Source organism: Arvicola amphibius, chromosome 15 (genome assembly GCF_903992535.2).
Source record: "Arvicola amphibius chromosome 15, mArvAmp1.2, whole genome shotgun sequence".
NCBI classification, from domain to species: domain Eukaryota; kingdom Metazoa; phylum Chordata; class Mammalia; order Rodentia; family Cricetidae; genus Arvicola; species Arvicola amphibius.
In genome coordinates this window covers 51067556-51089671 of record NC_052061.1, presented here as the reverse complement: position 1 = coordinate 51089671, position 22116 = coordinate 51067556, and the positions used below count along the sequence as shown (strand labels likewise).

At 48.2% G+C, this 22116-nt stretch overlaps 1 protein-coding gene across 1 annotated transcript in view; it reads right to left on the bottom strand.

Moving 5' to 3' along the window:
* Disc1 (DISC1 scaffold protein) overlaps positions 1-22116 on the bottom strand; it is a 185293-nt gene that overhangs the window by 70547 nt on the left and 92630 nt on the right. The gene's annotated exons all lie outside the window — the stretch shown is intronic.

Below are 22116 nucleotides of genomic sequence, written 5' to 3'. Positions count from 1 at the left end.
TCCATGCAGTACCCTGGGAGGCCAGAGGGCTTTTTTTTTTTTTTGGTTTTGTATTTTTGGTTTTTTTGAGACAGGGTTTCATTGTGTAGCCCTAACTGTTCTGGAACTAGCTCTGTACACTAAACTGGCCTCAAACTCACAGAGATCCTTCTGCCTCTGCCTTTTGAGTGCTGGGATTAAAGGTGTGCACCTCCACCTCAGGGCTAATCCCAGCATTTCAGAAGCAGAGGCAGGCAGATCTCTGTGAGTCTGAGGGCAGCCTGGTCTATACATAGAAAGTTCCAGATCAGCCAGGGCTACACCGTGATATCTTGCCTCAAAATAAATAAAGCAGATATTGATCAAAGAAGATACCTGATGTTGACATTATGTGCACATGTGAGCACACGTGTGCACGCACACACATACACACACACACTCACAAAGACCCCACATCACAGAGTTTCACTTGGGAGGCGTTCTACAGAACAGCATAGCAGGCCCATGTCCCATCAGCTCCATCATCCCCAGCAAGCCTGAGAAGGGGCCAATGGACTCACGGAACCCAGTTTCTCTGTGGCTGTGACCTGGGTTTATGTACAGCCTCCTCTGCCCTCAGACAAGGGACTCATGCTTCAGACCTTGGGGCAATATGTGCGAGCTACGCCTCACCTGGCTGGCACGATTGCTGCACTATTCCAAGGCTTTCCCCATTAGAAGAGGCCCCTTACCTGTAATGCCATCTCGGGTAAACCTGTGGAATTCCGGAATTTGTAGGCAACAGGGCCAAGCCTGCCCCTGTCACAGCCCCCACAGCAGATGCTGGCCACTGCACTTCCTGCAGCACAACCCCATGCAGCCAGAGAAGTGAAAGTGGGATCCTTCTAGGAGCCTCCTTTGTACCCCAGAGCTCCAGGACCTGCTGACCCTGCCCACACTAGCCTCTCCCTGCCTTACGTCAGGCCTTCCTGTGCATCCGGCCTCTCTCACAGGCCTGCCCACCTCCCATCTGCATCCAGGGAGCAAGGGCTCTGCTCAAGTCAGATGACTGAGCCCTGCTGACAGCTATAGAAGTCTGCTTGGCTGGGCACAAGGTCCTTGTTGGGCCTCAGAACCTGGGTACTCCATGTTCTCCTGAATCATTTCCAAAGGTCACCCACTCTCTTCAACCACACCGTGAGGCCCTGCAGTGTTCCCTTCACCAGATGAATAAATGAATGAATGAGCCAGTGAGTGAAAGAATGAATGAATGAATGAATGAATGCCTACTGAGTTGACTCTAGTTCATAATCTCCAATACCCAATCTCTTCCTTTAATATGGTGTCTTGCTGCCTACACCAGCGCTCTCTCACTTTCCCCACCATTCCCCTCCTCCCTTCCTCCTCCCTCCCTCTCCTCAATGATGAGACAGCATCACGAGACCCCGAAGACCAAAGACCAAAAGCTCCGAGGTGTCAGGGAGCAGGTGCATGCATAGCAGGTAAAAGACAAAACCTCCTTTAGTGCAGACCAGAGATCGGGAGCTTAAGGTCACCCTAGGCCAGGTAGTGAGTTCAAGGTCAGCCTGGGTTACGTGAAACCTTGTCCCAAAACAAGCAACAGTCTGACATCGTCATTAATAGCATTTTTTTTTGGAAAAAAAAAAGTGTTAGTTTTCTGACATATTACAGGATAAATATCGTAGAAACAACATGCTATTATTAAACAAAAGCACAGTAGTTTTATAATACAGTTTTCAAATTTGATTGACTAGGGGAATGAAAATGTCCTCCTAGGGAGTTCAGATTCAGGATGGCATGGGGTCATCAGCTGCAGGCAGACATTACACTGTCCCATGCCCCGAGTTCAGAACTGATCTCTGTCTGTCCCCCACTCCACCCCAATGATTTACATTGTGTAAGGTCAATTTGTGCTATATCTTTCTGATTTTTGTAAATGGAAACTTAATACAAAGAAAAAAATCCTTCCTCAGCACAGACCTTTCTACTGGCCCTGAGGGGCAACCAGAAATTATCTCCTCCAGCTGGGGACCCAGACAACAACTGTCAAGTAAATCAGCCTGAAGTGAGGCGCTCTCTTCTACACAAATGTGACCACTAAACGTCCTTGTGCCATCAAGAGTTCCTCCTATCCTGACCTTCACCTGGACGCCCCCCCCCCCCAGGGGCTGCTGTCTCTCAGGGGAGTGTTCCTCAGTTCCTCACAGGTCGGCACATAAAGGGCTCGTCTCTGGGGTGCTATTGGGAGGTGGTAAAACTTTGGGGGGCCTAATGGGTGGTCTTTAAGTCATGGTGGTATGTCCTTCGGGGTGATTGTGGGGACCTTGGTCTCTTAGTATCTCCACCTCCAGGCTCACAGAATGAGCCTGGTTCCCAACCATGTTTCTACCAACATGGACTTGTTATTCCCACAACAGACCGCACCAATTGAATGTCTGCTCTTGAACTTGGATCTAGAGAATCACGGATAAAACAAAGTTTATATTACTTCAATTTCTTTCAATCTCAGGTGCACCATAACGAGAATACAAGGCCGACCAATGCAGGCACCAGAGCCACTCGATGCTGGCTCAGGGAGACGTAAGACTTATCCAGCCATGACTGCAATCGTATTGATTACCACTGTATCACTGTGATTCCATACCTGGCATGATAAACCTTAAGGAGAGGCTGGAGAGATGGCTCAGTGGTTAAGAGCACCTGCTGCTCCCACAGAGGACCTGGGTTCAGTTCCCAGCACCCACACAGTAGCTCACACCTGTCTGTAATTCCTGTTCCAGGGGATCTGATGTCTTCTGCCAGCCTGCACATGGTACACATCCACACATACTGATAAAACATCCACACATACAATAAATTGAAATTTTTAATAAAAATTTAAACCTTAATCATTTGAGCTCATGGATTTTGAGGGTTTGGTCCATGGTCACATGACCCCCCACGTGCTTAGGCAATAGGATCACCCAGAGCCCAAGCTCTGTGCCTTGTGCCTTCTTGATGCCCACCAAGGCATGGTGATGACTTCAGTTAAATGTGTCTAACCTGGCGCTGTGGGCCCCCCTCCATCTGCACTGTAGACAAACACTGTACCCGGCCCCTCACACAGGCGGCCACACGCAGTCTTTCCCACTGTGTCTCTCCCTCCCCACTATGTCCCCCAGAATGCTCAGCTGTTTCCCGACAGATCTCTGTGTGATTCTATGCTGAATCCTCGACCCAGCCTGATGCCTCAAATGCCCCTCCCATGTCTCTCTGGGACTCCTGCCTCTGTGGTCCCTTCTGTAAAGCACAAATGCCAACCAGCCACTGACTGCTGGTATGTCCCCGTGACTCCTGAGTCCTCCAAGACTCCACATGAGCACAAAGGCTTTTCTTGCCTGGATCTCCTTAAATGGCAACTCCACATGGGGTGCTTGTCAGACCTTGACAGAGACACAGCACTTGTGAGATAAGTGCTTGGCCAAACCAAACACGACACTCCTTCCACCCCTTCCACACCTGCAGGGAGTCAAGCTTTCCACTTCATTGGTGTGTGTGTGTGTGTGTGTGTGTGTGTGTGTGTGTGTGTTTAAGAAGAAAGAAAGTCAATGCTGAAGAGCGTAAAATACCTGTGAAATTCACACCATCATAGCTAAACTAAGACAGTGGAGTAGGTACCAGCAGTGAAGTAATCCATGAGGAGGCTAAAAGCCCCGCATAAAGGGATACACAGACGGTTGGCAGAGTATCTGGGGCTTAGGAAGATATTCCGCTACTCATCCTGGAGCCCAGGCACTTGCTCATGGTGCCTTCAAAATGCTCTGCTCCCTGGGATGTGAGCCTCTGCAGTTTGATTTTGTCCCATCTTAATCTCAGCCACATGAGGCTTTAGAACTCGGGGTGTGGAGCTTTGTGATAATGGACTGAGCCTCCCGCTTCCCTCCCAGACACTCTAAACCGGGTTGACAATCAGAGGACCTGTGGCCACAAAGACGAGGAGTCGTCGTACTAAGTCACACCCACTGTTCTGATTGCTTCCTCTCCTGGATTCCCGATTCAATAGTAATGGTCATTTATGAGTATTTAAAACGTTTGTTCCCAGGGCCAGCAGAATGGTTCAGAGATGTTGCCGAGCTTGAAGATCCAAGTTTAACCCCCGGGGACACCCACTGTGGAAGGAAACAACAGTGACCCTCTAACTTCCCACATATGTACACACACACACACACACACACACACACAAGACACAAGTGTAAAACAAGTAACTTTTTCTAAGAAAATCTAACAACACAGTGGGAGAGGGAAGCAGCCAGCCAGTGGGTCACACAACAATGACCATGAGTTACAGGGCTGAGTGCCCGAGACTCAACTTTCTGCAAGGCTTGGAGAGGAATTCTTCCTGTCCCACTGTTCTGCTAGCAGCCTAGTTAATTAAAACAATCAGTGTCAGGTTCCCCAGGCTGGCACCGGAGCTTCTCCAGGGCACCTGGCTCATCTCTCTATCATTACCTTTAAACGTGCTCCAACCACTCTGTAGGGTTCCCAGGGTGGAACCCCAAAGGGGTCGGTGCCAAAATGGTGCATCAGCCGCACCTAATCTATGATTCCTTAGATCTTCACTTCTGGCCACGCGGAAAAGCCAGTTGACTACCCACCAGACAAGTGAACACGCAATGTGCATTCCTAAAAGAGGATTTAAATAAAGTATCCCTCACCATAAAGCCTAACTGTACCTCCTCTTAAGAAGATAGACACCCTGAAGTGTCACGGCAAGGTAGGTGGACAGAAGGCACATGACCCAGTACAACTGCTCAGAGCCGGCTGTGTTGACGTGCCTGTTACTTTATTCTGCATTTTACATTTAAAAAAAAAAAGAAGGAAGAGAAGAAAAGAAAAGGAAAAGAAAAGGAAAGGAAAGGAAAGAAAAGAAAAGAAAAGAAAAGAAAAGAAAAGAAAAGAAAAGAAAAGAAAAGAAAAGAAAAGAAAAAGAAGACTGGGCCTCTCAAGGTGACAGACAAGGTCCCAGAATGGCTTTCTCTCCCCCCCCTCCCCCGAGTCTCCCCTAAGCTGGCTCGCAGCAGAGCCTCTGCTGGTGAGCTTCGCCACAGCGCCCTCTTGTGGCCATAGCCCTGGTGGTGCTGCTCTTCATCTCTTCTAAGAGCTCACTTCTGACTGTAATTACAAGTTAATTACAACCCTTGAGCAGGCTTACAAGGGGGAACTAGTCCATACAGACAGCTCAGGCAGAGATGTGTTTTCTCTCTCTGTCTTCTCTCTCTGGTATGCCACCATCATGCCTCCCCTCAGTACTGTCTGAGAAGCAGGCACAAAGGTCAGACTCTCCAGGGCCACGCCTGCTGTGGCAGTGAGGAGCCTGTTTGTGCCCAGGGCTCTATATCACAGTATTCATGAACTAAGATGGTTGTACGAATTAGATGTCCAAGACTTTGAACACGCCTGGAACCTTCTGAGACGGGTTTGCTGTCCTTCGTTATCATTTTGGTACCCTTTCTAAATAAATCAAGATGTGTTAAGTTTGTACTAGATGTCAGAAATAACCAACTTCTCATTTCGCAGGTGAGAAATGTCCGGTCTGAGGAGCAGAGTGGCTGGGAGTGGCGGACGCTGTGTGGATGGCACAGAGCTTCACGTGGGGCTGAGTGGCCATCTAGGACAGATGGGTGCCCCCTTGTCATTGAGATGGACAATTAATCTGCAGCCTGAGTCAGAGAGTAGGGTGGAGAGAGCTAAATATTGACCTTGGTCACTTTCAGAAGACCCTGACGATTGTACCCCCCAATCAAACAAGTACAGCCTGCGAATCTATTTCCAGAGCAATAGAGTCCCACCCCTCCCATCCTCCGCTGGCCCACTGGCCCAGGGCTGCCCCTCTCCCATACAGCATCTGTGCAGTGTTTGTAAAGGAGAGGCTGGAACACAAAAGGATACACCTGAGGACGCAGAGCTATGGAATCCAAACCTGAAGGAGGAAATGAATTTGCCCACAGTGGTGGGGAGGGGGCAGGGGGCGTTCAGTGTGTGTGGCCTCCTGGGCTAGGCAGCCATGCCAGGCTGTGTAGCAGTCCGACAGAAACGTATTTAAATTAGGCGAGAAGATAGCTGTTTCCCCAAAGAGTCATCATTTCCTTATGGTATTAGACTTTTTAAAAAGTACCCCAGTGCTCACTGGACTAAAGATTCTTTGTTCTCATCCTAATATTTCATAATAGATCAGGGTGGAGTAGTGCACACCTTTAATCCCAGCACTCACGAGGCAGAGGCAGGTGGATCTCTGTGAGTTTGAGGCCATCCTGGTTTATATAGCAAGCTCCAGGACAGCTGGGTCTATGTAGAAAGACCCTATCTCAAAAGGAAAAAATAAAAGATTTTATTTTATAACAGGCCAGAGATCTACACCCTCCTATGTGAGCCTGCAGGATTTCCCCGCCCCCTCTCAATCTCCCTCTCCGGGTGATTGACACGAACGGGGGTAGATGCTGTAGCCAGCGGACTTGGTGGTCTTTCCAAACATGACAATTGAGAGTGGGGAGCATGCTTCTGAGGCACGAGGAGCATCCGCAGCGATGTGGTTCTGGAAGGAGCCTACTGCACATACAGACAGCTGTTTACTTGAGATTAAAGCATTCCCTCTGGGCCAGAAAGCCAACTCCTCAGATAAAAGCAGAGGACGTGAATTCTGTTCCCAGAAGCCATATCAGGAAACTCACAACCACCTGTAACTCTGGGGTTTCTGATTCTCTTCTGGCCTCCGAGACACCTGAAGTCATGTGAACGTGCATACACACACACACACACACACACACACACACACACACACACACTTTAAAATAAAATAAATCCTTTTCTTAAAAAAATTTCCTCTTACGGCACAGAGGGGAGCAGAGATAACTGTAGAGCTCAATAAAAATAAATTAAAAAAAAAGAAAAAAATTCCTCTCATAAGGGGCAGGGAAACTCATGGAGCTTATAGGATGCCCAGGGTCCCATCTCAAGGTTACACAAACAATCAACAACTCCCCACCAGAGGAGACTCTCCAGCGAGCAAACACCTGCATGTCGTGTAGGGAACTGCAGTCCTGCATCTTGTGTGAGCCATCACCCATGGCGGAGAGGGGGCGACTTCCTCACAGTACCCCAGTTGTTTTGAGTCTCCATGCTCCATGCAGGGAAGCCCGATAAACTCACTGACTCACCAAGCTGGGTTTGGCTGGAATAGCTTCTGTGATCTGGCGTGAAAAGACATTGTCAACCTCCTACTGCTCTTCTCTGGGCTGGGCAGGGTCTCCACAGGTGCCTCCAGGGGCTTTCAGTGATGGCCCTTGACACACGGGTAGACACGGGACTGGGGCTGTCACAGCCCCACACATAGCATTGTCCTCAACTAGACAGCCTGGAAAACTTCCAGAAGTGACTAGCTCAGACCAAGATTGCAATGCTAATGGCCAATGTTTTAGAAATGAACTGACTATATATAACAATAACAGATTATTATTTCAAAAGCTGAAAAAGGGGGAGTTTGGGTGTTTCCACCAAAATGTAATATAAGGTGGGGCCGGTGAGATGGGCTCAGCAGATAAAGGGGCCCTTGTTGACAAGTCTGATGACCCGAGCTCGACCCCTACAGCACGCGTGGCAGGAGAGAACCAGCTCCTACAAGCTGTCCTCGTGACCATACATGCACTGCAGCACACGCGCGTGCACACAGAATAAATACATAAATGTAAAGAAGTAAACAGAAGCAATCCAGGGCTAGGAGAGGGAGATTGAATCTGATTTAATAATTCCACTTGTACCGTAGCACCGCAGGCTACCCCGGAAATGTGTGATAGTGTCATGCTTTAGTGATCAGTGAAAAGATAAAATTAAATTTAAGAAATAAAATATCTGTCCTAAAGTAATTAGAACACGCTTTGTCTGTGAGCGCATAAGGAGGCCAGCCCCGGTGCCTCGTGTGACAACGGGCCAGGCTTCTGAGTAAGATAACCAACCGCAACACCCGCTCATTCTTCTCACTTTCATTTGGAAAATTATCACTCGCTCTTTTATTTTTTGTGTTGCTTTAGAGGCGGGGCATTGTTCGTTAGTGTGTGTATCTGTATGCAGCATGATTGAGTAAACATGCATGTGCGTGTGTGTGCATGTTTGTGGGTGGTACACATGTGTATGCTTGCATGCAGAGGCCCAAGGACCTAGGCCGTCATTCCTCAGGTATCACCCATCTTGGTTTTTGATACAGTGTCTCTCACTGGCCTTGAATTTGAAAAGTTAGGCTAGGCTAATCGGCCAGCCGGCCTCAAGGATCTGTCTGCTTCCATTTCCCCAGCGTTGGCATTTAGAGTTCTGATCATGTCTGCGTAACTCGCCGTTTGCCCGCTGAGATACCTCCCCAGTCGTGTGTGTGTGTGTGTGTGTGAGAGAGAGAGAGAGAGAGAGAGAGAGAGAGAGAGAGAGAGAGAGAGAGAGAGACTCACTAGGTAGCTTGGGCTGGCCTGAAATTCAAGATCCTTTTGTCTGTCCCATTCAGGGAGTCCAGGCATGTGCTACCACACCTGAATACGCACGCAGCCTCCTAACCCAGGCACGTCCTCTCTGCAATGCATCTCCGGGGACAAACAGGGAGTTTTCCTGCTTAGTCCTTTTCCTCTTTTGAAGATGAGGACCAGTGACGAAAGCGTTAAAGATCCAGGCACAGGAAAGATGTGGCGCTCCGCCTCCTGACAGCTTAGTGAGCTCAATGGACCCAGAGGGTCTGGAAGGGGCCCTAGCATCTTATTAAAAATCAGAGTCCAAATTTATCCGAGTTTGACATGAAACCGTATTTTCATTTAAAAGTTTTATAAACTGTGTCAATCACAATGGAATTCTTATTAGTCTGGTAGTTTTTGGCAACGAGCCTGCAGACCCCCAGGGGACTGGAATATGAACTTCATACGTGCTGTGGTGAGGGGATGCTCTTCCATAAGCTAACGAAAAGTGATTTGTCTTTTACGACCCCCATCAAGCGGGTGTTTGTCTTATGCCACCCACTCACCAAGTAAGGTGACAACCTGTATCTCATGTAAACCTGCAGATACTAGCTGTCATTCACGCACTGCATGCGTGGGTGTGTTTTGCTCATGTGGCCTCAGTTTCCCCACAATGAGACAATGTCCACACAGCACCGCAAGTGCTCCTGTGGCTGGGGAGGGCCTTGAAGAATGACAGGGATGCCACTGTCACATTGCCATCCCGTGCCACAAACCATGTTAAGACAATCACAGCCATGACTGCAAATCCTGTGAGTGGGGTCACACACTTCCAAAAGCAACATGTTGGTCCCAATGTTCGCTGGGTCCCTGGAGGATTTGAGGGACCCAGGGAGGACCTGCCGTGAAGTTGTCCTTTGGACTCGTCTGTGTGCTTAAACCAATTAAGTTGAAGACTTCCTTGTAGACCAGGCTGGCCTCGAACTCACAGAGATTCCCCCTGCCTCTACCTCCTGGGCACTATCACTGCCAGGCTGAAAATTTTCTTTAGATAATGAAACTAGGAAACTTGATTTAATTCAAAAGCGAAAACAGTGAGGGAGATTCAGAAGTCTTTTCAGACGTTTGGCCCAAGAAGCATCTGGTACATGGTTGGGCTTACTTGCCAGAATCATGTGCATACAATAACCCCTAGCTCGGGTGGAAGAAGCTGCCTTGGTTTAGGAGGATAGAACCCAGTTCAAAGATCGGAGCAGTGATGGATGCAGAGTGGGGAAATGGGTCTCCTTCAAAGACAAGAGAACAGGGAGGAGGGAGGAGAGGGGCAGGAAACATGCAACCATGCAAGGTCTAAGGATACAGACGGTGTCCTCACTGGGTAAAACTGTGATAGCATAGAGCAGCGGGGACAGAAACTGGACTTTGTTCCCTCAAAGTTTTTCTGGGAGACCTACGCCCTCCTGTTTGCTCAGCCTTGAAGAGTTTCTGGAAACATCCTCCCCTCCTACACAGAATAGCCTCTCCTGTTTTAATGCCACACCGAATGTGTCTTTGGCTACCAAAGTCTTTAACACTTTTCATAAACTAGAAAAATCTATGGGATGACAGATTCTTTCCACTGTTGGGAGGCTTCTTCCACAAGACCCAGACCTATGAAAACTCCATTTATTCTGCAAACATGAAACGGTGAGAGACAACCAGTTTCTCTCAGAAGGCCCTCCCTCCCCTATTGATTTCCACATATCTGTAGCACAGGCGTGAAATCTTTCCCACACTCAGGCAGACACAGAATTGAATCGCATCATCAGCCTTTTATAGCTTATAGAAACAGCAGGTCTCTGCCCTCGATCCCGCACACCCATGTCCACATTCACACAACACAGACGTCGGTGAGGTCACATTTTACAGGGCGGCTGAATTACTGAGTTAGCCAACTCAGTACTGAAACCACAGAATCAACACACGCCGCTGGTTGCCCTGGTCAACAGCTGCCTCGAGCCCAGCCCTTTGAACTTGCTCTTCTGAGGTATTTGTCAGAAGATGGGAGATCTAACACAAAGTCCAAGAAGAGGAAAGGGACCCTGTGATGTCACTATGACATCACTTCCCCCCTGAGCAGAACCAGGCGACTGCTTACACAGGAACGGTCAATCCCCAGCCACGCTGACGCAAGGCCTTATAGGTTTCACGGAGCCATGATTCTGGGCATGGATGAACTTGTGACCCTCACCTGGGCTGCTGGAGCTGGAAGGGTGTCAGTAAACGCAACACAAGATCACCAGCTGCAGGCTTCAGATGGTGGTCTATGCACAGCATCATGGCTGACACCCAGCCACACAGAGATGCAGAGCGAAGGAAAGAGAGGGTCAGCCATTCTCAGGCTCCTCCCCTCCTCCCCACTGCAGGGAGTCCCTGCCCTGCTTTATCTGACCCATCACAGGGACTATCAGATCTCAGCTGCTCTGGATCAGGTGAAGATATAGCCCAGAGCTCAAAGATCTCCATAGACATGGAGAAGCTCATCTTCCTTCCCACAGTTTCTTGCTCAGCTCCACAAACCTGTGTATGAGTTCATATTCCCCGAAGCCTCAGCATGTGTGGAGCCAAGCCACAAACAGAGCACCAAGGGCCAGCCCACTCACCCACTAAGGGCGGTTCAGATCTGGATCCACACGGTATTATGATGGTTTGGTTGGGACGTTCCAGCAAATTCAGTGCTGACGCAACATCCAGAATCTTTACTGAATGGACGCGTGAAAAATGGTCAACCAGAGCAGATGGCTCAGGATTTTTCAGATTTCAAATTGAGCCTCAGATCCGAAGATGTGTCAAGCGAGGAAGAGCAAAACAGACGTCACTTCCCCAGGGCACATTCCCCATAAAACAATCTCCAGGTGACGAAAATAAAGATTTCTGTAAGCAAGGAGCTGTGAGACTGGTGGTTTAACAGTACAGGGGTAGGGAGCTGGGTAAGAAGGGAAAGGCACTGGCTGCCAAGCCTGAGGGCCTAACTTCACTACACAGGAGAGGGGAAGGGAATTTGGAATTTTTCTCTATTGAAGCTTTGAAGGTCAACAGGCTGGTGGTGGATCCTAGCCCATCACTTTCTCGCTGAGGAGTTCCTGAACCACTCATTTTCACTCCTGTGGAGTCAGAGTGGCAGCAGCATCCTCCCTGGGAAATGCCCCAGGCTGGCCTTGAGCTCGGAGAATGAGCTCAGCACCTTAGCTTCTTTCCAACAAAGGCGATGACATCTTCACAGGGTCCTCTGTTCCGATTGGCTCCAAAATAATAACCTAATTAATCTCTGTTTTCAGTCTTTGTAATGAGGAGAGTGGGTCACTGGAGGGTGCCCTTAGATGGGAGGGGGTCACTGGAGGGTGCCCTTAGGAGCTCTAGCTCCCCAGCCCCTTCCGATGTCCCCCATGATTCTTGCCAGCATGTTGCAAACTGCTCTGCTCGGTGCCACAACCTCCTGGTCATGATGGATGGAACCTTCCAAAACCACGAGCCAAAATAATTCCTCTTCTGTTGTTTCCTTTCTATTTGGTCACGGTGACATAAAAGGCTGGGTTTGGAGGTGGTCACCTGTGTGTTCGATGTCATTGGGTCACAGCTCATACTCTGCAGTAGATCTGAGGTCAACAGGGACCCATCTGCAGACAGGTTCTCAGGGCCTGAAGATTGCCTTGGAAGAAAACCCATCATGTAATCCACTGCTATAGACAAGGAAGGACATTGGCAGTGGCAGCCACTGATGTGGAGAAGGGACTGGGGGCAGGGAGGGGGGCAGTGCTGATGAAGGCTAGGTGAACACTGGTCCTGTGGGTTGTGGGGCCCCTTTAGGAGTCAAGGACAGATCTCATCAGACATGCATTCTTGGCAAGCCCTGCTGCCCCAGCTATGACCTCCACAGGCTGTCAAAGCTGTTTCCCCGAAAGGGTTTCTGAGAGGAGAGGTGACACTGGCAGCCTCAAAAAACCCAACACTGAAGCCCTGGGCTACCTGCTAGTGGGCCCTGCTTCTTCGAAGGCTGGCACAGACAGCAAAGAGTCCAAGTCTCAGATCACCCTGGAAGGAAAACATACCAGAAAACTTGGAGGTCATTCACAACCCTGCTGTGTTCCTTTTAAATAGAAGGTCCCTCTTTTTACTGTATTTGAAACAGTTCCGATACAATGTCCTTTTGTCTCTTGGTCACTTTGTAGATGGGTCCCCTTTCCTGCTTTCTCACAGAGAACACAGCCAGGATGAACTAGGGACTTGCTCTCTCTCCTGTTTAGTGATGTCCCCCGTGTAACTCTGCTAGGCAAGCTATCAATACTCAGGTATTACCCACATCCTCGGATAGCTGTTATCAGACTTTGTCCAGTTTATTCTCTGGAGACTCTAGCAGACGGGGCCTGCATATTGTTGCCATCTTCCAAAATCCCGTCAGTATTTTCTTGTCAGGGATTTGGTAACAGGAATGGGGAAAGTAGCCAATACAGAGGTGAATTCAGCTACTGAGACTCAGCACAGCAATCAGTGTGCACTGCCAACCCAGACCGAGATCCATGCCTACCCACGTCAGTCACTGTTTCCACAGGTTCCCACTGGCTTCTTTCATCTCCCTGAAATTTACCTGCTTGGGGGATGAATGTGCCCTCTAGATGTTCCTTATGCAAGTCCACCATCCCGACACCAGCCCCTCCACATCCCCACTGGCTTCATAAGCAGATCCGCTTTCCTGAAGCTATCCCCTCCCCATCCCTGAATCAAAGTTCTCCATAGGGGGTTAAATACAATAACATTTCCACATGTCAATGTAGATAACTGGTTTTCTAAGTGACACAGGAAAATAGAGAGAGATCAGAAGTATACAGGTATCTTAATGCCAAGTTTCTCTTGGTCCAGTGTCTAGGGACCTCATTATATCTAACTTTATAGGACTCAAACAATTTAATCAATGAAATTTAACCAAGACAGGAGAATTTAGTTTAGAAGTTTCTCTGTCCTTACACCCTCTAAAGTGGGTTCAGGTTTGGTCATCAGACAGCAGCAACTACACTTCCGGGGTAGAAGTCTGTCTCCTCCTTGTATTTGTGCACAGGTGACCTAATACATTCCACAGTGACAGCCACAAGCTGGTTTACAGCTGTAATGGAGCCTGCAAGACAAGATGACCTTTCTAATTGTCATGGCAAAAGAGCACAATTGCAACTGACTTTGAAACACACCGAAAACTCATTATGCTAAGATAGAATAGCTTCTCCTTTAGGGCGCACTATGAATATTAATGTCGGAGCTCTTCTTGAAAAAAAAGTGCTCTAAATTTTATATTGTATAAACCCTTTTAATACCAAAGAGGGTGTTTATTTATAGTCTGTGGGCTTCTTCATAGATGCCATTAAGGATTCCATTATACATGGCAGAGCGGAATGAATAGTCACAGAGCATTAAGGCAGGAATAACCATCACCCTTCCAGAATCAGGCCTGAAACCAGAAGACACGAGCTGCAGATGTGCGCCAGGACAGGAGACACGGATGAGGTTGGTCCTGCGTAGATTACCGGGATCAGCAAGAGGCGCCAGGGGGGGATGCAGCGCAGTACTGGTAATGGGGGAATGGTCAGGATGGAGCCAGGAGGATGCAAGGAGTGGCTGATGGGAGCTAAGGATGCAGAGTACTCCGGAAGGGGAGGAAGAGCCATGGAGGAGGTGGTGGATGCAGAGAGAAGCTGGTCCTTGCCACTGCAGTGGCGAGAAGATGTTTTCTTCCTGCATGTGTCCACAGGGACTGGGAGGGGCTCTCTGACGCCACACCAGATGATGCCCTTTGCCATCTGGGCACAGGTAGGAAACTGATGAAAAGCCTACGACAGCTTCACAGGCCATCCTGCCTGCTAGCCTTCACAAACATGGAAAATTTTGTCAGGAGATCACAGCACAGTTTGGGAAGAAAAAAAAATCCCTATGGCCACGAAATACTGCTTTAATGGCTCCAGCAAGGAGAAAGAAAATTTTAATGGATAAAGCAAGATCGGTGTTTCACCAGCCAGGATATGTGTGCATCTCTCCTCCCCTGTACTTCAGTGGTAGAGAAAGCATGAGAAAAAGCCCTTCCTCAGACTTAATGAAGAAGTGACTGGTTCATGAAGGTCTATCTTCTGCAGTCTCCTGTGCAACCTATTCACCAAATACCAGGCCCTTCCGTGGGCTTCTGGCCATCCTAGGGCTTCCACGTCACCCTGCTTATGCTCAGCCATGGTGGTGAGACCGAGAGACGAGCCTCTCACATCAGGATCCCAATCAAACAGAACAAAACCCTATGCCAAGGTGAAACCTTAGATGCCAAAGATTCTCGCTCAGGCCTCTTCCTGTGGGGCCACAGGTTGCAATTCTCTTTGCCTCAGTTTCTCCTCCCATCAGAGCCAGAAGCATTAGTGGTCCAGGGATGAAGTAATTAGATGTGTGTTCAGCACTGGCAGAATACCTGCTTCTCAGGGGAGATGATGAGAGAGGAGATGTTACCAAAGGGGTTGATGACATATCAGAGACTGTTGCTTCCCTGAGAACTAAACCCACACTAGAACTATATCCTCCATGCACAAGCAAGGCACCCAAGAAATGCAAAGAGAGAACCCAGTAAAGAGCAATGGAGGGCGAGGTCTGTGAAGAGCTCACTTCTAAACCTCGGAGAAGCTGGAAAAGAGACATTACCAGTCACAGAATAGAACACAGGGGCACATTAATCTCAGGAGTGGGATGAAGCCAACAGTGACCAAGGAGTGTGACAGGATCCACAGTGCAGGCTGCAGTTCCCACACATAGGTCACCTGACCCAAACGCTGCAGTGAGTTGTCCTCAGAAGCATGGACCTCCACAGCTTCTCCAAGCCTGGGCCATCTGGAATGTGGTTGCCATGAGCCATCAGTGAAACTGAAAACCTAGCAGATGTATAAGACACCCTACAGCATAGAGGCAAGGTCCTCCTCTACACAAAGTGGCTGTCACAGAGCTGCACACCTCAATTTGGTATGCCATACACCAAAATCATCATGCATTCCCATTGGGGGGAAGCTAATGCATTTTACAGGAACACAGAGCCAGGGAACACAGACCCAGAGGATGTGAAGCTAGGGCACACAAACCAGGCAATACAGAGCAAGGAAAACGTAACCAGGGAGACACAACAAGACACAGTCATAGAATATGGAGACAGGGGACTGCCTCGGTGACAATGAAGACAGACCATTATACGTTCTTTTTTTATCCCAGTCATTTTCAGTCTTACCCAGTGTTGACGCCGTAGGCTTTGAGAGGTCCTTACCTTTCTACAACTTCACTTGCTTTTGTGTTCCTGGTTCCATGTTACCTAGTTCTGTGTTCCCTGGCTCCGTGTTCCCTGGCTCCATGTTCCCTGGCTCTGTGTTCCTTGGCTCTGTGTTCCCTGGCTCCATGTTCCCTGGCTCCGTGTTCCCTGGCTCCGTGTTCCCTGGCTCCGTGTTCCCTGGCTCCATGTTCCCTGGCTCTGTGTTCCCTGGCTCTGTGTTCCCTGGCTCTGTGTTCCTTGGCTCCGTGTTCCCCGGTTCCAAGTTCCCTGGCTCTGTGTTCCCTGGCTCCGTGTTCCCTGGCTCCATGTTCCCTGGCTCTCTTCTGCCTGGTCCCACATTCCCTACCTCCGTATCTCCTGACAATCCTGTTCTATTGAAGGAGAATGAGAGGGACAACAAATGAAATAGGATTAAAACTAAAACATGGAGCCAGGTATGGTGGCAGCCATCCCTGATCCCAGCACACAGGAGGCAGAGGCGGGCAGATCTTGGAGTTCCAGGACAGCCTGGACTACCAAGTGAGTTCCTGGACAGCCAGAGCTACAAAGAGAAACTTTGTCTCTGGCAAAAAAAAAAAAAAAAAAAAAACCATCAGGACACAGTATGTCCTATGTGGGGTAAAAACAAGTTTCAAGGAAGACTAATCCACTGAATCAAAACCACCATGGGATACCACACACAACAAAAACTGAGGGGCTTCAGGGCCCTCTGAGGCATGTGCCAAAGACAACTGTCTTTTTTGCCCTTTTAGGAGGCTCATCATATCATATGTTGTGGGATATTACTTTAACTAGGTAAATATATGTTACATTTGTTTTATGCCGCATTTGTTTAATTATGTAAAAATGTATTGCTGTTTTAACCTTGCCTGCCTAAGGCACCTGATTGGTCTAATAAAAAGCTGAATAGCCAATAGTGTGGCAGAAGGATAGGTGGAGCTGGTGGGCAGAGACAATATGTAGGAGAAGAAATCTAGGAACCAGAAAAGAGAAGAGGGGAGAGAAAGAGACAGAAAACAAGGGAAACAGAGGGAGACTCCTGGGGCGAGTCAGCTGCCAGACAGACAGACAGACAGACAGACAGACAGACAGACACAGAGCAAGTAGTGAAAGTAGGACACACCGAATGAAAGGAAGGTAAAAGTCCCCAAGGCAAAATGTAGATGAAGAGAAACAGGTTAAAATAAGTTGTACGAGCTAGCAAGAAATGAATCTAAGCTGAGGCCGAGCATTCATAACTAATAATAAACCTCCAGGTCATGATTTAGGGTTGGTGGCCCAGGAGAAAACCTGCTAAAACCAATCCCATCCAAAGCCCTTAGCACCTGACACTAACACCGCCTTCTGTCTCTTCTCGGTTTTTTTTTTTTACTTATCTCCATCTTTATCCTGTTTAGATGAATTTCCTAGGCTTCTGTTTCCTCCCACCCCCAACCTGAGAGAAGAAGGTAGGTGTGATTCCTGTGTTCTTATTTACCTTGGAGGTTTCTCCTGAAGATGGCTGGTGAGTGTGGAGGGGCGGTGTCTACATGTGCAATGTGTGCCATTCTTGGAACCTCTAGGTGAGACACCACAGATATAGATACACACAAACTTTTGCAAGGGCTGTACCCTGCACATCAGAGTAAGAAGAACTCACATCCTTTCAGCTCACACACTTTCTTCTGTTGGCTAATTCAAGCTCAGAACTTAGGAGGGAATCCAGAGCTAACATCCAGAGCTATGTCCATGTGGACATCTGGTCTACCCCAAACCATCAGCAGAAAACCGTCAAGTCACTGCTCTTGTGATGTCCCACCTGCTTTCCACCTCCTCAGTTCCTGAAAGAGGCTGAGTTCAGATGGAGGCTGTGGACCAATGGTCCCAAATACAAAATCCTGCCTTCAGCCTTCTCCCTGGAAACTGCTTTCTGAACCTAATGATTCCCAACAGGGAGTCCCGGAAGCTCGCCAGCTGTGGACCCAGATCTACTCTGGTAGCCTGTGGAACTAGGAGAAATGCATTACCATGCTAATGATGTCCTATTTAAATTCTAGCCCTGATTACTGTGTGATGAAATCTCTTCCCTCCACACTGGCTTCTTTATATCTGAGTTCCAGCGTGAAATCAACAATATTAATAAAGTACAATACAGATTATCAAATTATACATAGGAGACAGAGAAACAGCTGTATAAATATTAAGGTTCTTTTTTGGGGGAAAAAAACTAAAATCAGTTATTCATTTTTTTACGCCCCACCTTCCCTTATTAAAAAAATTAAGATGCATATTAATGAGAGGCTGCTGGTTAATTTCTGGAAGCATTCAGGGGTGCGGGAGCCACTTGGTTTTCCATTTGACTCCACTATACTCAACATCCCTCGGAATCCAAATGTGTGCCATGCCATCTCAGAACTGGAGTCTTCTCTTCACAGGCGTGTGTCACTGTACCAGAGTCAAAGGCAACGGCCACGTCTGCCTCCCTTTGCCCTTGAGGCTGTCATGGGTCTGTCCCTTTCCCACCATCCCAGTCTGAACAACAAATGCAGGGCTCCGGGTGCAGCGTGGCTGGTAGAGTAATTTCCTGGCATATGCAAAGTCCTGGGTTCGATTCCAGCACATCCCAAACTGGGTATTAGGTACTCCTCATCACCTCTAATTCCAGGCTGAAAGAGGTGGATGCAGGAGGATCAGGTATTCAAGGGCATCCTTATTATACATCAGGTTCAAGGCCACTCTGAACTACAGAAGACCCTGCCTCAAAAATAAAGCAAAACAATAAATATCCATACAATGCCATGCCATCATTCTCCAGGAAAGAGTCACGTGGTCACTGCTTTCATTGTGCTGGAGAGGAGACACAGGTCTGCACCCATGGCGCAAACGAGGAAGAAAGAACAAACACTTCACCTCGCCATCCAGCCCCCACAAATGAACGAAGACTTGCAGCAAAAGGCCACCATGCTGGGTCCTGGGATAACCCAATCAGACTTAGAGGCAGACTTAGATCCCAGTGAACACACTAGCTAGCCAGAGACAGACAGCACAATGACATCTCCATGGTGAGACAGGCCGGCCCATCTCTGATGGCCACCAGAAGTACTCCACTGAGACATCTCTGTGTGAGCAACACTGCTGATTGGTCCTTGGACCCCCGCAGGGCACATGACTGCCCAAGGTAAGGACAGCTCTCCTCACCCATGCAGCTGACTGTCATCATGTACCCAGGTCAAGTTCACAACAATGGGGCAGTAGGAAGGCATTTGTAGATTCCAACAGGGGGCTGTGAAGGGGACAGCTAACTTCTGTCTTTATGCCTCCAGGCTGGGTCTAGCATCTACATGTGTGACATATAATAAGGGGTTCAGAAGAAAAAACAAGAGAATTCAAGTCTCTGAATTTAAGAGCTGCTCATCCATCCTAGTATTGCTTTCTCCAACCCTTGAAACCATTGTTGAAAATCAGAATTTTTTTTAATGCTTTATATGGAGATAGAGATATAGCTTAGTATTTAGAGTGCTTTGCCTTGCAAGCACTACAACCTAAATTCAATCCCCAGAGCCCACAGAAAAACCCCAGTATGAGGCTGCACATTGGTAATCCCAGGCCTGTAGAGGCAGAGGCAGGGGGACCCCTGGGGCTTTCTGACCAGCCAGTCTAATCAAATAGGTAAGTTTCAGTTTAGGGAAGATCTCAAGATAAAACAAAGGAGAAGGAGCCTGAGAACTGACAGCCAAGACTGACAAGGTCAATGCTATGGCGCAACAATTGAAAACATGCACTACTCTTGCCAAGGACCTGGATTCAGGTCTCAGCACCCACATCGGGTGGCTCACAAACTGCCTGTCACTTCAGCTCCAAGGGCCCAAAGCCATCTTCTGATTTCCAAGGGTATTGTACTCAGCACGGGTACAACTCTGTTGACTGAGGTTTCTGTCCTGCCTGGTTCCCACAGCCGTTAAGTCCCAAAGAAACACTCAGAGGTCTATATTTTTTTTCTTTTTTCTTTTTTTGGTTTTTCGAGACAGGGTTTCCCTGTAGTTTCTAGAGCCTGTCCTGGAACTAGCTCTTGTAGACCAGGCTGGCCTCGAACTCACAGAGATCCGCCTGCCTCTGCCTCCCAAGTGCTGGGATTAAAGGCGTGCGCCACCACCGCCTGGCCAGAGGTCTATATTAATTATAAACTGGTTGGCCTAGTAGCTCAGGCTTCTTATTAACTCGTATAACTTACATTAGCCCATTATTCTTCTCTGTGTTAGCCACGTGGCTTGGTACCTTTCTCAGTGAGGCAGTCACTTCTTGTGTCCTCTGTATCTGGGCTCCTCTGTGTCTGGGTGACAACTGCAGACTGAAATTTCCCTCTTCTCAGAATTCTCGTTTCCCCACCTCTACTTCCTGCCTGGCTACTGGCCAACCAGCGTTTATTTAAAATACAAGTGACAGGGTGCAGACCATTGTCCCACAGCACAACTCTCTTCCCCAATACACAGAAATATCTTTTTTAAGACCCAAGAGACTGGAGTTTTATTTTCGACTGAGAAGCTCTGTGGTACATCCACCCTATACAGACACAGATTTGCCTGTCTTTTCTTGCTTGTGTTACATCTGAACTTGAACTCAGTGTCCCCTCTGGATTCCTGACTCTCAAGGTTCAAAAACAGCTGAATCCAGACTATGATCTAGCTTTATTGCATTCCCATAGGTGAAAGCTTCAGTTTACTCAGGAATGTATGTTCCTTCCAAGGATTTATTTTAGTCTTAGTTATGTGAGTTTATAAACATCTCTGTATGTGTGTATATGTGACTGCAGTGCCTGCAGATGTCAGAAGGGGGCGTCACATCCCTGGGAGCCAAACTTGGGCCCTCTGCAAGGATACTGCGTGCTCTTAATCATTAAAGCCATCTCTCCAGCCCCTAGAAATTCATTTTCTATGTCTTTGCTACCCATGACTTTAACAATACTGGATTGCTAGTTTGGGTGACCCAAATCCACACCTCCTCAGACGGGTGAAGAATGAGCTTCCGCCTCAAGCACATGTGAGCAAACACGAGGGAGAGGGTGGCTGGCCCAGCATAATCCAGACATGGAGCATACAGATCCCACCGTGAGCCATCTGCAGTTGGAGTCATCGGTGCAACCGCCTCCTGTTCCGCTTGTTTATGTTTATTCATCATCTTGAAAGAATTTAGTGAAGTAACAATGATGAGATTCAAAAATACTGCACAGCGCTTTTTTAAAAAAAATATATTAATGGCTTTCAAGCGCTCACTCGCTATTCAAATGAAAATATCGTCGGGTTAGACTTGCTCAAATCTGTTTACATCTTCTTTATTCTTAGAAATAATTCATTCCCCTATTTTGTGTAAGAGCTGAATGATGACACTATGAAACATTTCAGTTTGCCTTATTCATAGATTTTTTTTAAAAAATCAACAGCAAAAGAGATCCACCCTGTTGGATTCTCTCACGGATGAAGTGGGCCAGCCAGCAGGGCTGGAGCGCCCCTCCCAACACTCAGCCCTGTGCTTATGGACGCTCCACACGCAGCCATGGGCTGCACATTTGGGGAAATAAACAAGTAAATAAGTGAAATGTTTCGCCTTTGAGAGTGAAGGGAGGGACGTGTGAGATGGCTCGATGGGCAGAGGCCTGTGCAAGCTTGGTGAACCCGCATAACAGAGGAGCAAGAGAACCGACCCCTGAAAGTTGCTCTGTGAACTCTGACCTCTGTGGGGCCAACACACAGTAACAATCAATTTTTAAAACTTTTAAAAGAAATAAACAAGGAAGGGCCAGAGGGATGGATCAGTGGTTGAGAACACTGGGCTCTGTAACACCAGCCCCAGGGGATCTAATGCCCCCTTCTGGCCTCCACAGGAACTGCATTAACATGCTCAACCCCTCCCCAGTGACACACACACCACACACACACACACACTTTAAAATAAAAATTAAGTATTTTAAAAACAAAATGAAAAGCGTTCAAGGAAACAGTGCTCAGCTCTGAGCTGTTGAGCCAGCCGAGGCCTCACAGACAGGAGACACCGCGGCCACAAACAGGAGATGCCGTGGCCACTGACCACCTCTTTGATTCAAGCATGGGAGAAACCACACCTCACACAATTCATTTAAAGCCTAGTTTGTTCATCCCCACATGCCATGCCTAACCTCTGCCAGCCGGAGTTACATTTCCTTGTCTGGACTTGGAACACTAATCGTCCCTGACATCAATCTATGGAACGCTCAGGCAGCACCAGCTCTGTTAAGTGGAACACACGGCGCATGTCGTGCTAGCCCTTCTGGCATGCCAACACCTGGGCACAGGTGATGCCAGTGTCACCTCTGCCCTCCTCCTGGGGAGAGAATCAAACCTCAGA